The following is a 16,072-nucleotide window of genomic DNA, read 5'->3' on the forward strand; positions in this document are numbered from 1 at the left end:
CATCATGTTTTCCACTTGGAGCATCTCTGAAAAACAAGAAAGATGGTTTAATTCTTTTTTGTCTTCCTCTAACAAGAGATTTTTAGTAATTATTTTTTGGAAAACCTTCTTTGGCATCTGCGCTATAGGTACATATTTTGAATGATAGAAGAGTGTCGTGGTTTAACCCCAGCCAGCAACTAAGCACCACACAGCCACTCACTCTCCACCCCCAGTGGGATGGGGGAGAGAATAAAAAAAAAAAAAAAAGTGGGTTTTTATCTCAACTCATGGGTTGAGATAAAGACAGTTTAATAGGACAGAAAAGGAAGGGAAAATAATAATAATAATAATAATAACAGAATATACAAAACAAGTGCTGCACAATACAGTTGCTGACTGAAGCCCAGCCGATCCCTGAGCTGCGGTGTCCCCTGGCCAACTTCCCCAGTTTATATACTGGGCATGACGTCTCATGGTATGGAATATCCCTTTGGCCAGCTTGGGTCAGCTGTCCTGGCTGTGTCCCCTCCAAGCTTCTTGTGCATCCCCAGCCTCTGCTGGCAGGACAGTATGAGAAGCTGAAAAGTCCTTGACTTGTTGCTAAGCAGTGTTTATACTAACTAAAACATCAGTGTGTTATCAACATTATTCTCATGCTAAACCCAAAATATAGCACTATACCAGCTACTAGGAAGAAAATTAACTTTATTCCAGCTGAAACCAGGACAAAAAGTTATTGCCTATGGTTCAAAATATATGATCCCTCCCCCACCTCATTAAATCATATGGAGAATTTCCCCTAGTAATTTTTCTTTTTCCTTAATCATCTTCTCTTTTACAGAGGTCAGATTTGCTCTGCTGGCATTTCACGATGCAGAAATAATCACGTAGCAAAGCACAGACTTTTGCATGTTTCAGTGTCTTTGATGCTCTCCATTCTTTTCCCGCCCACCCCTCACCCTTGAGAAGCTGCTGGTAAGAAGCGCAGATGGGTGGCAAACCAAGTAGTTCTCTGAATACAGTCTGTTGAAATTACCATGGCTCAGCCATACAGTGTCGACAAGGCAGGCCCTAGTCTGCCTTTCTTCTCTCTCAATCCTCAGTTCTAAGAAGCTGATTGAAGAGAAACAATGCTTCCATGATTATATAAAGCAGTAGCAGGTTCCCAGTTTTTACAGTAAGCTCTCACTAACCTCCAAGTCAATCTTTTTTTTTTTGCATTATCAAGAGAGTAGCAACTGGAAAATGGCCTTATTTGGTGAAGTAGGATTTAAATGAAAATAGGTCTCATGAGATTAAGCTAAAATCAATAGGAGGCTGAGCTTTATGCTAGGAGTCTTTAGGCATCAGCACGTACTGCGTGCTCTAGTTATGCATTTTATTTCCTCATCCAGTAGTGACCAGAAAGGTCCTATCACACCTGACCAGATACTTTGCAATATGGTATAGTACAACTCTTCATTAGTGGGCTATGGAGCTTGTCAGGTTTTGTATCTAGAGGTGTGTTTTATAGTTAATAAAGTATGATTCTTTTAAAAGTGAAATTGCATTTATTGTTTGTAAAGGTGAAGCTGTCCCTATGAACTTGATGGAAGTGTTGTAAAGAAGTCTTGAAGGGTAAAACTATGGCTGTGTTTTTTCCTGCAAAGTCAGCAAAGTGGGTGGTTGGTGTAAAGTGCAAGAGTAACTTGAATTGCTTGCATTTTATATTCTTTTAGAAGAGGGTAGCTCAGTTTGCAATTACCATGCACTCCATTTATTTGCTAAAGTTTGTACAGCTCTCTAGCAACAGGTTTTTCTAACATAGTGCACTACTGAAGTGTCTGTATGCTTGTAAATTACTCTGCTGATAGCTTTCAGAGAAAGTTCATAATGTAGCTTTGTTCAGTTACTGTTGTGGGTTTTTTGCATGTGTGTAAAATTTAAAAATAGCTTTTCCTCAGAAACTTAATGCAGAGAAGTTAATTAGAAATCAACAGAAATTAAGAAGATACATTTCAGATAAAAGCCATTCATCTTCTACCTAGGAATGAATGAAGGACATACTTTTAGATAAGTAAAAGGTATAACTTTGTATTCCCATAATGGAGTATGATAGAAAAGAGTTATGATTAGAAACTTGGATTAGTGACTTTGATTAGTGAAAATAACTAGTGATTAGGCACTAGTTCAAGATCTGTCATCTTGTACCAAAGTCTGAGAGGCTCATGGGAAAGGGTGATGAACAAGCAAGGCAGATTTTTTAGATATATGCACATACATACACATATAGAAATATGTTTTGTATATATTTTAAACTGAAATGCATTCTAATATGAAAGTTTTAAAACCATGAAAAATGAGAATCCACGGGTAAAAGTCAGTTACTGTTAGCATTGTTTAAAGATGAGATGTATTGATTGATCTTCCCCTGAAATTTTTGTTTGCTTAGTAACAGAGTTCACAGAATTTAAAGGATGTTTATAGGTGAAGTTCATGGAAAACTTTCTCTGACCTCACTGAAGTTAGGATTTCTTCCTGTATTCCAAAAGATCTCAGAAACACATTGCCATGTTGGTGACTAGGTGTTTGCTTTTATGTTAGCAGTCTAATGACGTTAGTACAACTAATCATACACATAGATTTGTATGGGTTTAAACTCTTCTAAATTCTGGACAAAATAAATGAAAACTTGATTTAAAAAGTAACCTTTTCCTATGTTAAGCCAAATGATAATTATTTTGAAACCTACATCGATGCACTTGCTGACTTTGTATTATTCACAATGAAAACTGTACTTTAACATAGTATGTTAGTACTGATGGTGATATGAGAGAAAAAAAAACAACCTTAGAATTGGAATTTAATGTTTGTGATTTAGGGTACAGTACAATTCTTAAGAACTTGTAATAAAAAAGTGAATTCACGTGCTAACAAAAAGCCAGGACATACCATACTAAATATTCTTTACAAGATTAATATTTTAGTTTACAGGTAATCTTAATTTGATCATTTTATGTGGTTTTTGTTTCAATTTTCTGACTGTAGAAGGGGGGGAGGAAGCATTTTTCAGAAAGTAATTTGGAAGTCCTATGACTGGTTTACATAGAGAAAAATAACTAAGAATTGAATTGCATGTCTCAGGGTTTTTGTATGTGTGGAAATGTGACATAATTTTTGTTCCCTGAAACTTACTTCTTTAATGAAAGTGAGGCTACTGAATGAGCTTTTATTGAGCTAATAGGTGAAATCAGACTACTTTGTATTTAAAAACCAAAACCATTTTCTTCATAAAGTTAAACAGAAGTGGTATGAGTTCATTAGGCTAGGTACTTTAAGTATGAAATACAACCCTTTTTTCCAAAGTGTTTTCCTAGTATTGGAGTTCCTCTGGTTCCTGTTTCTTAAGATGTTTTAATGCAAGTGTACAGATAGTTATGTAGTCAAGATCTACTTCTGGAGTTCAATTTAGACCCATACCATTTTTAACTTGCAAAAAACCTTTAGAAGTCATTTAATTGAGAATTTTGAGCTTTCAACGGCTAGGAAGAAAAGAGCTACTTATTCAATGGTGTTTTAAAAAAATGAATATGTACAATAAAGTGTAGGTGTTCACAGTATTGGGGAGATAAAAACAAGTTTTATGATCTTGTATTTCTCAGTCCTGTTTACAGAGACTTAATGAGAGTAGTTGGCTGCATTTCTGACAGCACAGAGGAGTCAGATTAATTTAATGATGTGTAGCTAGACAATCAAATAATTTAGTCTTTCTTACTCTTGGTGGAATGTTCCTTGGCTGTTGAAGGAAAGGAAGATGTTCCAATCCACTTTTGTTGCCCCAGTTTTCTAGGACAGGTAGGGTTGGTGCTATTTCCATGGATTTTTATTTGTAAGATTGCTAAGAAATGTGCAGACATGTATTTGGAAATTTCTTTGAAACACAAGCTGTGTACAACATGATGCTAATGCCCTCAAACCTAAGCTCCAACCCAGGTTACTTTTATACTTTTAAAGGTGAAGACTGGTTTTCCAGCTGTCACCACGTCAGAAGGTACCTGTGTGCTCCCCAGGGCCAGCAGGACACCAGCACTGCAGAGCAGACTTCATTTCTGCTCTAAGTACAATTGCAGTGGGCCAGCCTCAACTGCAGTACGTGGAAGCTGTGGATCTACAAAAGAGGAGAGCTAATCTGAAAGGTCACTGGCACTGAAGAAAAGAGATTCTTTACCCTACTTCCTTCATGTTGCCTACTTTGTTCTGGCCATGGTTTTTTTTTACAGACCCTTCTGTGAGCTGATTCAATCCAGCACAAAATTGTTCCAGACAAAAAAAAATAGCAGGGTTTTTTTTGTCAGCTGAGTGAGTTGAAGTGGCCCACAGACCACTTAGGTATCGGAGCAAATGGCACCAAGTGGCCCAAACCAGTGCCTCAGAGAAGGAAGAGGAATCCATCTTTTAAAGCTACTAGGTTTTAGCATCATCTTTCAGTCAGTACAGGCTCATTTTACTGGGAAAGTAGGATAAAGCAGATATGTGGAGATTGGGGATAACATCCATTGTTTGTTCAATTCAGATTTTAGCTATTTTATTTCAGAAGATGAATTGATAGCTAATTGATAAACTTGGGAGTTTAGATTTGGTAGCTTTCTAGCATGGGCCTGGAAAAGTGTCTCTGCTGCTTTATGTGATAAAGAAGTATATGTTGTATATAAGGTCTTTTAATTAAAAGAGAATTTTGTATTGTAAAAAGTTGTCTTTAGCTTTTGAGCAGTCAAACAATTGCTGTGTTCTCCATGACTTCATGCTATTACCATGGATGCTAAAAGTCAGCAGCAATAAACATAACCAAGAGGTTTATCATATCTTAAATTAGAGCTTTGGACAAAAAACCTGCTGCCTCAAAGTGACACACGCTATTGAGAGCTAAAGGGAATGTGTAGAAAACTTTCCAAGATCTTGGTGATACTGTTTCTGTCAGCGTTTGAATACAGTAGCTTTTGCAAAAACTACTTTAGTACATATGACAAAACCTGAGGTCTGCCATAAACCTCCAATGTGGGCACTTCCAGTATTCCTGTACTGGCCAGTTACAGCCTTTCATGATGGAACTGATCAGAATAAAATTGTTCACAAAGGTCCTTGTTTGCATTTTGAAGTTGGAAATCTTCAGTAGGTATGTTTCTTTGGGCTAATGAAAAAACACATGTAACTATCATCTGCACGACTGGAAGTGTCTGTTATTTTATTTTCAGAGATAGAATAATAAATCTGAGCTTAAACAGTAATATAATTAATATATTGATAATATGTATCACATAATCAAATGTGAGAACATACAGTACTTATTAGAGTGTAATCATGTTAAGGTATTACTACGCCAAAACCTCCATGACTCATTAGTGACAGATTGTCACATTTTGGTTATGCCATAAACAAGACACAGACTGAATTTTGAAAGCATTAATTACCTTTATAGGAACTTACTGGAAATGCTTGATGTTCTTTCCATAAAAACTTTCTCGTGATTGTTTCAGTGTCAATCTAGTGTAATTTGTCTTTCTTTCATTATGTATGAATAATTTTGACACTCATTAAATAACAATATAGAATTGAATACTAAGGTCAAATTAATTGCTTATATTGGCAGTTAGAATTTCATTTAAGTCTGTAGTTCACAATCATAGATAACTATGGCTTTTGCTATGGCCTCTGCATTGAAAGACAAGTTTTGTGTCTCCTTGTCCATTGCTTGCGCTGTTAAGTGAATTTCACCAATTAAGATGAGACCAATATCCTTCCTCTCATTCTCCTATCTGTTTTATTATCCAATGGATGCATGTAAGTGTCCAGGATGGTTTTAGCAGGAGGCAAAGAAACCAGGAGAGACTTTTCTCTGCGGTTTCTTATGTATTCCTTAACTTCATGTTTCTGCTATCTAGAGAGAGCTTTGTTCTGGCTATTTTTTAACTTATGCAATTATAACAGCTGTTTTTAATGGCACTTCAGAGGAACAAATAAGACACTTTGGTGGACAGTGATACTCTGAGTAGTTCTTCCATGTGTGCTGTTTCTAGAAGTGTTAATTGAGTTTTGTGAGTGTCAAGCAGTTCAGCAGGATGTGAGGGCATCAGAACAGCACAACAGGCTTGGGCTCTCTTTTTGTTTCCACCAACAGCATTACTGACGCACCACTTGTTCTCAATGATTTGTATGTGTGACTGTAATGTGTGTTGTGAATGAAATGTTGCTGGTGGAAAGGAATCAGACAAACTCAAAGATCTTGAGCACCATTCTTTGGCTACGAGAATTTTAGCATAATTATGTGTACTTGTACAATCTGCACATAACAATATAAACACTACGGTGAAATTGAAGTGAAGTGTGGGTTATGTTTCAATCTAGAAGTCTGAAATAAAGATCTCAGCAAGAGTGAAAAAAGTATTTGGACAATCTTTTAAAAACCTATCTTAATTTGGCATTTTAGATTGTTTCTTGTAACGCTGGAAATCAAAGGTATGATTTTGTAAAAAATGTAAGTACGGTTTTGCCTATGGACTTCAGTAGGCATCTGTAAAACACCTTAAATATGTTATTTTTGTGACCACTAACAGTTCCAAATACTCTATGTATGAATATGGAGGATATTTAGTTCTTTCTGGTCAGGTTACCATAGCTAGTTTCCCATTTCAGGGAAATTTCACAGAAAAGTGAACTTAGTCTTCTAGGTGGCTGACACAAGTTGACCAGGTGAAAATTCAACTGAACCTGAAAAGCAGATAGCGTCTTATGGCTTTAAAAATGACCAGTGAAGGTGTGTTATATTGAAATAAATTTGTGTGACAACATATACTAGGAAAAATATAGCTGAGGGTGTGGAGAAGGAAAATGGAAAAGAGAGTTTGTTTGTCTTTTAATAAAAATAAATTTATTTAACAAATATGTGGGTTTGTGTACATAAATACACAACTGAATATAAATATATATATATGAATTTGTAAGAAACAAATTGTATATAGAGAAGAAAGTGTAATATGTTATAACTAGGAGGAACAAAAAATTCAAAGAATTGGGAGAAAGCAAGTAGGATAGCCATAAAAGCTTCAGAAGATATAATGTTTTAAGATCTTAATTAATGGTACTCAGACTAATGGAGAAGCAAACTTTAGTCATGGTCGGAAAGGATGATATTTGGGCAGAGTATCACTAAACAAGCTTTAAAAGAAGAGTATGTGCTGATCATTTTTGTTCTCTTAACAGGTAAACCAGATAAAAAGCTAGATAAACTACAACACACTCACATATCCAGTCAGGAAGCAAAATGTTATCATATAGCTCTTTAAACCACTTGGGTCTATGCTTCATGGTTAATTTAATTAATGTTGAGGATTCTTGCAGATCAATTTGCAATGCTTTATTGTTGTTGGTTGTTGGGGGTTTTGTTTGTTTGTTTTTTAAATCGTATGACATGTTGTTGAACAAAATCAGTAGATCTCTATCTGCAAATGAATGTTTCATGAGTAGAAAGGGACTAAATACACTGGATCAGCTGGAATAATTTACTCAGTTCTGTCATTGACATGGAATGTACAAACTGGTGGAAAACCAGCCCTCTAAACTGGATTTTGCGGTATATTGCCTTTGTCTCTCTGAACCAAACAATAAGGGGGCTGCAGTCCTAAGAAGCTGTCATTTAATGTACATATAGCTCTGCGATGGCAAAGCGATCTCAATCTTGTAAACACTTGATAAACCCATTTGGGTTTATCAAGTTACCTTTTAGAATCCTTATGTCTAGGTTAACGTGTGCCAGTGGTCAGACAATGTTTCCCTCCAAAAAGCTTGCTTTCTGTCTCTCTGATAATGAGTGTTTCTGTTGCCTAATCTGAATTGGATTGGGCTCTGGCTGAAGTTCCTGATGGAAGAACTATTGTGATCTCAACAGTGAGATACCGAAGTGCTTATAACCATCTTGGGAATGGTCAAAGCTGCAAGAAAGGAAGAAATTATTTCTCCGCAATAGTGCTGCAGATAAAGATTCCAGGATCAGGGTGTGTAGTGGGAATGATAAATGGATGCAGAATAGTACTTTACAGTGTCACTTTTGGAGTAAAACAGTAAAACATATTCTGGTCTTCTCTCTGTTCTCGCAGGCACATGATACTGCAGAGCTTCAGAATCAGAAGTAAAATCAGCTGGACAGTTGCCTCCTGCCTTCCTAAATAGGTAAACATATTAGAAACAGGGGCCTACCTCCCTCATTCCTGTAAGTAGCTATAAACATCCCCTCCACCCCCCAAATTAGCATCTGTCATTTAGTTGTTTTGCAATGCTGAGTATAGGGGCCTTGTAAAGAAAACAAGAATTTAATTTGTTTTCTGGTTGACAACAATTAAGTGTAGCCAACCAAAGAAACCAACTAAAATTATTAACAAGCTAACAGCATGCCTATTGTCTGTGGCAACATAGAGCTGATGGGTGATGCAGTGTTACTCATTAAATGAATCTTTATCTGTGCTTCCTAAAGCTTGGATGCTAAAAAAGTTCCTAAAACCATTCATATCATTGCCATGTTAAACTGCTGTAGCAGTTGATCTGTCACTGCAGCTCTGTTTTGGGCTTAGTTCTTTGCTTTTATATTTCTTAACAGTTCATTCTATAATAACATGGTGCAACCCATTGTGAGACTTAAATGGAAGATCCCCATAGTAATAACCTTGGTAAGGATAGTGAACTGAACAATACATTTGCTAAATAAGTGGTGTTCAGCTGATTATCAGCTGCTGTAGATTGCCATTTACTTGCTGACTTCTCTGCCCTTTTTCTAGGGAGAAAGTGGGTTTAGTGGTGTGGATGCCTGCCTCATTTGCCTCACCAAAATGAGATAGGGCATGCAGGAGAGAAGGGACATTTCTGCAAGTAGAACCTACCATGGTGAGTTGGATTTTGTCCCTGCTTCTGCTACAGGATTTCTCAGTGATGCTAAATACATTGCTTAAACCAAACTTTTCACACAGATGTTTCTCCTTCCCTGGAAGTATGTTATATCTAACACTTCCTCGGCAGCAGTGCTGGATTGAGAAGTTCTTCCCTACTGCTTTTTTCTTCCTTGCCACATTAGGTTAACAGAACTGCTTGAGGGGACCCTCAATAAGTTAAATCAGCAAACTAAATGGAGCTGAAAATATTTACTTTCTAACATGTACATGAGAGAAATATGAGAAACTGTGGTCTGTATTCTTGATTTGACACCACAGGGTCTGTCTTGAACATTATGCTGAAAATTAAGTACATGGGAACTAGATTTTTAATTTTGAGTTGCTAGATACCTTCTAAATAATTGTAATAAAGTGCAGGGACTCAAAATTAATAATGCTTTTTAAACTAATCTGTCTTCCTTGGTCTTTTTTTTTTTTTTAATAGTATAGTAATTGCACACCTTACAGGCACATTCTTAACTAAGCTCATTAATGTTTTGAGAGACATGTACGTACTGAACAAATGAGCACAGAAGGAAAGAAAAAAATCCTGAATCTCCTTTCAAGAGGTTCAAAAGGTTACAGCAAGTCAAATTCCTGGCACCGCACTTGCATGGCTGTGTTCAGCTGGACATTTGAAAAAACTGCTAATTAAGTGAGCCATGTTGATTCTGCAAAATGTTTAAAAGCAGGGATCTTGAATGAAAATACCAGATTGAGGATATAAAAACGACTGTATTATAATGCTTACGTGCAAGAGAACTGAATGAAAATTCTGTGTTCTTGCATTTACTATATTTGACCTACAGGGACTTATGGCCAGGATATTCTTCTAGCACCTTTGGCTGTGCATACTATTGGGGTAATCATGGCCTGGAGGCCATGCAGTGTTAAAATTTTAGATCTGTCTACTTTTATTGCTAGAATGCACAGTGTGTTTATAATATCCTCATATAGAGATAGAAGACTTCTGTGCATATTTTTGAACTTTGGAAGCTCTAATTTTTTTTTGTGATGTTGTTATATTTGACATGCATGAAGTGTTCTATAACGTTTTCATAAAGAGCAGCTGTCATGATTTATTCCCACCTGTCTTCCCCATAAATTGGGTGCGATTACTAATAAATTCCAAGAGAGGGCGCCCGAGGTACAGACTTGACAACAATGCCACCTACAAGTACCAGCTTAACCTCATGACCAGTGATGTAATCGTATCATAAATCGACATTACCCGGTACAGCAAAGTGATAGTCCAGAGCCCTCTCCCCGAGGTGATAAATATCACCATAGGGAATACATAATGCATATAAGAACTTACATAACACCACTATGTGAACAAGTGAACCAACATTGTGACCAGTGACTATTTAACTAATATAAGAATGTGTATAACAAATTTGTTTTAACATGCTCTGGTCAGATTTGTCGTTATCTCAACCCTTTAGGCCCCTTGTTGGGTGCCAGAAAGGACTGTTGTGGTTTCGGCCCAGCTGGTAGCTAAGCACAACTTGGCTGCTCACTCACCCCTCCCCCTACCCTGGTGGAATGGGGAGGAGAATTGGAAGAAAAAGGTAAAACCTCATGCGTTGAGATAACGACAGCTTAACAGGACAACACAAGGAGAGAAGGAGTAATAATAACAATAATACTAATAAAAGAATGCATAAAATGAGTGATGCATAATGCAATTGCTCACCACCCTGAACCCAGTGCTCGGTCCGTTCCTGAGCCATAACCCCTCCCCAGCCAGCTCCCCCAGATATATACTGACCATGATGTCATATGGTGTCGAATATCCCCTTGGCTAGTTCCAGTCAGCTGTCCTGGCTGTGCCCCCTCCCAGCTCCTTGTGAAATTAACTCTATCCCAGCTGAACTCAGGACAGCAGTGGTAATGCTATTGTGAGTTTCCCTACCCCCTAGATGTTGGAGGCTGGGGTCTTGCTTTTTTTCACTGCTATGAATCCTAATAATTTTTTGATCATAAAATGAAAGTTCAATGCTTAAGGATGTCAGGATAACAAAATACCTAGTAGAGATCAATTTTCCTTTACTGCAAATGTATGTTTCCTGTCATTGTTCACTGGGATTGTGAGGGAGTCCTAACAGAACTTCTAACAGTCCATAGCACTGCAGCATGGGAAATGTATCTACCTTGGTGTCTTTATTTAATGGATTTAATTTGTTTCTAATTTTGAAGCTTAACCTTGGGTTTGAAATTCACTGTAAACAACTTTTTCAACAGCAATGGGGACTAATGAAGCCTATAGTTTGCTATAGGTGCATTGCCTTTGTCCCCACTCCTCATGACAATAATTGTCTCTCATGGCTTCCCTTCTTTGTTGCCTTCATTTCTTCAGGTTTTCCTAGACTCCCACTTCTACGTTATCCAAATTCTCACACATGTCTTCTCAGTGCCTTGTAAGGATGCACCAGGTCAAGCTTCTGGCCAGAGGCTTCCCACATATTGCACACAGAGATAGGCGTGAGCACTTGTGCATCTACAAATATGACAGTTTTGAGTTAATTCAGAATTAATTTAAACAAAAGCAAACACAATATCTTCTATTGTTGTAAATTCTAAGAATGATTCTGGGAACTGTAAGGGAAATTCTTTTTAACCTTTCTCAGTGTGAAATTTGATAACTTTAGTGTGACCAACTTCATGAAACATGTCAACTTTATAGTAGTCTATAGCACCTTATAAGATGATACTGTACTTAGGACCTACTAACTGTATTGGATCCATTGCAAAACCAAACCTATCTAGTATTTGCGAGCTCTATCACCTTCCAAAAGGTGTTCATATAAACGATGATTTGACTATATTTTTAACCATGTATTATTCCTTGAGCTGGAGCAATGAGGAAAGCCTTATTTAATATTAAGTGCACTCAAGCATGCTTCCTGCTCTAGTGCAAGCACCTAAATCAGATGAAAATTAAGAAATACATGAGGTGGTTTAGAACCAGTTAGAATTGGGCCTGGAGTGTAAGAAGGAGAAACAATTTTTAAGTGCATCTCAATGTTTTTATTTATAAACTGGTTAGTTGTGATGAGGGTCTAGAAAGCTGCTGGGAATATTATGGGAATGGGATGCTGTTCTGAAAACAAGGAAACACATTATTGAGCAGAAAAGGGGGATTGCCAAATCTATGGAGAGGTGCGCAGTTCAGTTTTTGCTAAAATGTACAGTGTGGTAGGAGGCAAGCATTATGAAACCGCTCAGAGGAATAATGCTGACTGGCTGGTCATAAGGCTGGTCTGCAGAGCCTCCTTCAAGAGTTGCATGGATTTGTGATGGTCCGTCTGACTGATCAAGGTGTGGCTGTGTGTTAATGCTTTCAGAATGGCTTTAATAAGTGCTATGCAGATTTTGGCATAAATACTTTATTTGTGTTGGTAGATATAGATTGTTAATAGAAAGTGCAAGTATGAGGAGAGGAGGTTTTTAGCGCATTCCAGTGTCAGGAATAGAATTTGGAAGATCAGACAGAACATAAAGCTCTTTCTTATTAGGCCTTTTAGCTTTAAAGTAGATGTACTTAAGTTTCTTGTAGGTGTCTTGATTCACGCTATACCTTATTGAGTGTTTTTAGTAACTATTTGTTCTACATCAGTCAGTATTGAAACTTGAGACCTATAGATGTCAGAGAATTCAGCAGTGTTTCTCATGGTTAAATTCATAGCATCTGTTTTCCAGTTTGCTTTACAGAAGGGCCTTTTCATTATTGGATAATAGAGAGATACAAACCTAGCCACTTGCAGTGATTAAAAAAAAAAAATCTTTCTGTTGAATTATTTCTATGTCTATTTTTTTATTATTCAGAATTACATGAGCTTGCATCATGATGTAAGTTGAACATGAGAAATGGATGAATGGGGGAGGCAGAGCTCAAAAATATCAAGACAGTGCTTCTAGCAAAACTTAGGGAATGTGATGGCAAGTTCATGGTATTTCGATTAGAAAGGAATTGAAAAAAAAAATGTGAAATTCAAACAGAAGAAACCTCTAAGGTAGCTAACTCTAAATTAATCTTCTCATACCTCAGAAGAATTATTTTTAATACTTTTAATATTTCCCAATCTGTTCTAAATATAAGAAATTTGTGTAGCAAAGATGGTGAATAGTCATCATTGATCATAGAGTTTAGGGCAGACTATTGGGTGGCAACCTGTACTGTCATCTTGCAGGTGCTGGTATTAGCTGCCTTTGAAATGGTGTATTTTTCTACTAAACTTTTCTGTTTAAATTGGAGATTGTGGTTTTAAAGCCTGAGCCATAACCTTGTTCTGCTGCTGGCATTACAGTCTTCATTGGAGCGCTTGTCAACAGAGTTCTGAGCTTTCATAAACGTCGCACTGACAAGCCTTAAAACAGATTTTGAAAATAAGATGATTGGAAAAATGTCATTAACTTGCAGGTAGTGTGAAACTTTAAAAAAAATCGGGAAGAAATAATGGAAAACATGGATTTTATTTGGATTAAAAAAAAAATGAGTCTCTCAATTCCAGACATTAAAAAATAAAGCCTGCACAGTTCTTCACTAAAGTATTTATTAAGTTATGCTATTGCAATTTCAAGGGAAACTCTTGTGGAACTCACTGAACAATGAGTAAAGGTATTATAATACAACATTGTATTTCTTTTTGATTTGCTTACATTTTGTCATCGTAACCGTCATCAAACATCAAGGAGGAACAGCATGAATTTGAATCAATATTTTAATTGGGTTAAACATTTTTGAACAAAGGGTGGGGATTCTTCAGTATTTCATTATTTTGAAATATTTAAAATACCTCAATTTTAAAATTAGTTCAGCAATATGTCTGGGGTAAAGGAAAAATATTTAGGTAATCAAATAACAAACTACAGTACTGCAGGTATGCTTCTCTTTCGTAGAACAGCGTGCTGGAAGGACATGTATTTTCTTTTTGTCTCCTTATAAGTCCTTTTGTAACTCATTTGAAATGAGAGAAACATTGATTTGTTCAAATTCATTGCAAAGCAATGATAAATACATTTGTGATTAAACAAAGAAAAGCTTGGGGGGGGACTCTCTTTTAATGACAGAAGAGCAATGGCACAAAAGAACATTGTCTTATAATATGGAGTTCTGAAATAAGAGCAAGCTGGGCGCTAGCAAGAAAATGCACATATTACAAAAAAAAGGAGTATTTGTGAGCTGACCTGTTTATCCAAGAACAACAGCCAATGTAAATGCTTGAAGTGGTCTCAACTGTGAAGTGTCTCAAGGAGATGAAAAAAGTACCCTTGACCAATACTGCTTTCATTTTTCTGTCCCAAGTATAACAGCTGAACAGACTGGTTGTGCATTCTGCTGTTGTGCTTTCTTGTGCTTTGGCATACACGGTCTTGTTTGTCTGCTACGCTGTTTTATGAAGTCAATAGGCAGTCATTCAGAAAGAGCTGGACAGTTGTGAAGTTTGTTGAACATACTGTATTGATCTGGGGACCTGAAATTATTTTTGTTAGCTCTTCAGTTTTCTTTCCTTGTTGAGTTGTAATTATTCAAACATTATCTGATACAGTTTCAAGAGAAAATAGTTTTCTTCAATACTTTCAGGGTATGGAGTGAGAACATAAACACAGACCTGGGTACCAGTTCCATATTGAAGCGTGTTCTTTCTGTCCACACAGATTCTGAGTAATAAGATTGTCATTCAGTCTAGAAAAAGAGAGATGACAAAAATGTTTCCTTACAAGCAAACCTTCATACCAAACACATGTAAACAGACTGGATTGTGTGTAGATGAAGTCAAGCAAAGAAGCAAAGTTAGAATGCACAGATCTGTCTTTCCTACTTTCAAGCCTGTGTCCAGATCCTGGTTTTCTGTGTGCCTGGCTACCAAAGGTCTCTTCTTGAATATAGATTCTTTGTCTGTCTCTCCCTTTCAGAAGTGGGAGTTGATGTACCAAACTATCTTAAGGCTCCTGAACTATTGCTGAGCTCATAAGTTCTCTCTATAGCTGATGCACAGATTTTTTCAGAACTTCATCCTCCTCTGTGGGAACTGTTTTTTATTTAAGGATTAAGAATGGTGTTTGTAAAACCTTTGGGATACTTGCTGAGAATTTACAAGTATCCAGTCTGATCATGGAGAAAAAGCTGTATCCAAGTGTTGCATATAGAATGTTTACTCTGGAACAATTGTCACTTCAAAAGTCCTTGTGAGTTTGGACACTGCACTCGACATCCACAAGTCCCTGTCTTTGTACTCGGGTGTCAGACTAATTTTATTTATCTTTGCCAGTTCACCAGCACTGAACAGATTGCATTGCGCTCTTCTGCTGGGGCAAAGTCAATCTACGTTAATGGCTTCTTTAATCTTTTAAAAGTGATTATTTTATTTGGGGCAGTGACTCCAGCCAATTCCAGTCTCTTGCTAGTGATAGTCATCAAATAGAGATAAGCAGTGCCTGCATAAGACAAGTTAGGCTCTAATCCTTCCACATTTTGTGCCTAATTGAACTGAAAAAAATTCTAAAATTCGTTCTCAGGAGTCATAACATTGCATGGCTCATGTTGTTTACCTTCTCCAACCCTGATTTCAGGTAATACCAGTTAGCACTCTATATGCTATTAGCTGTTATGTATCTAATCTAAATCAAATCTATCTGATGTCTCTCATCTATGTATCTGAAGTATAATTCTACAGTATACTTTTGTTAGATTTTGATTTTCAAGGACTAGAAGAGTAGGAAATTAGAGTAGACCAGGGAACCTGCAGATCTGAAGAAAAAGGAGGAAATGAAATGATGTATTATTCCACCTTACATTGCTAATGTAAAAATCTTTTGATGGCAAAATTCACTTCTAAGTATTTAGTCATTTGTTGGAAAAATAGATCCTTCTTGGATACTCCTTTTACCAACTTCACAGAACTTTCTTATCTGTGTGTTCCCTGATGCACAACTTGGAAAAGAAAACCCTGGCTTAGATGGCTAAAGCTTAGTCACAGATGCTGTTGTGTTGCTGTCTTGAAGCTGTAGCTTGTACTGTGCAAGCCCTTCAGTTCCTACTAAGCTCAATGTCTACTCTGACAAGGGGTTTTTCTGGCTTGTAAATAAGCCCAGGTGTGTTTCACCCTCCCTCCCAATGCCTGCTCTGGGCT

General features: G+C 36.9%; 2 protein-coding genes across 2 annotated transcripts in view; both read left to right on the forward strand.

Moving 5' to 3' along the window:
* The window catches only part of MTMR10 (myotubularin related protein 10), a 536,484-nt gene that overhangs the window by 168,067 nt on the left and 352,345 nt on the right, over nt 1-16,072 (forward strand). The gene's annotated exons all lie outside the window — the stretch shown is intronic.
* The window catches only part of OTUD7A (OTU deubiquitinase 7A), a 96,838-nt gene continuing 88,873 nt past the window's right edge, over nt 8,108-16,072 (forward strand). The window contains exons 1-2 of the mRNA XM_010571736.1: nt 8,108-8,184; nt 8,787-8,892. The gene's annotated coding sequence lies outside the window, so the exon portion shown is untranslated. The remainder of the gene's footprint in view (nt 8,185-8,786; nt 8,893-16,072) is intronic.

Source organism: Haliaeetus leucocephalus, unplaced genomic scaffold, assembly GCF_000737465.1.
Source record: "Haliaeetus leucocephalus isolate CR32 unplaced genomic scaffold, Haliaeetus_leucocephalus-4.0 Scaffold339, whole genome shotgun sequence".
Taxonomy (NCBI): domain Eukaryota; kingdom Metazoa; phylum Chordata; class Aves; order Accipitriformes; family Accipitridae; genus Haliaeetus; species Haliaeetus leucocephalus.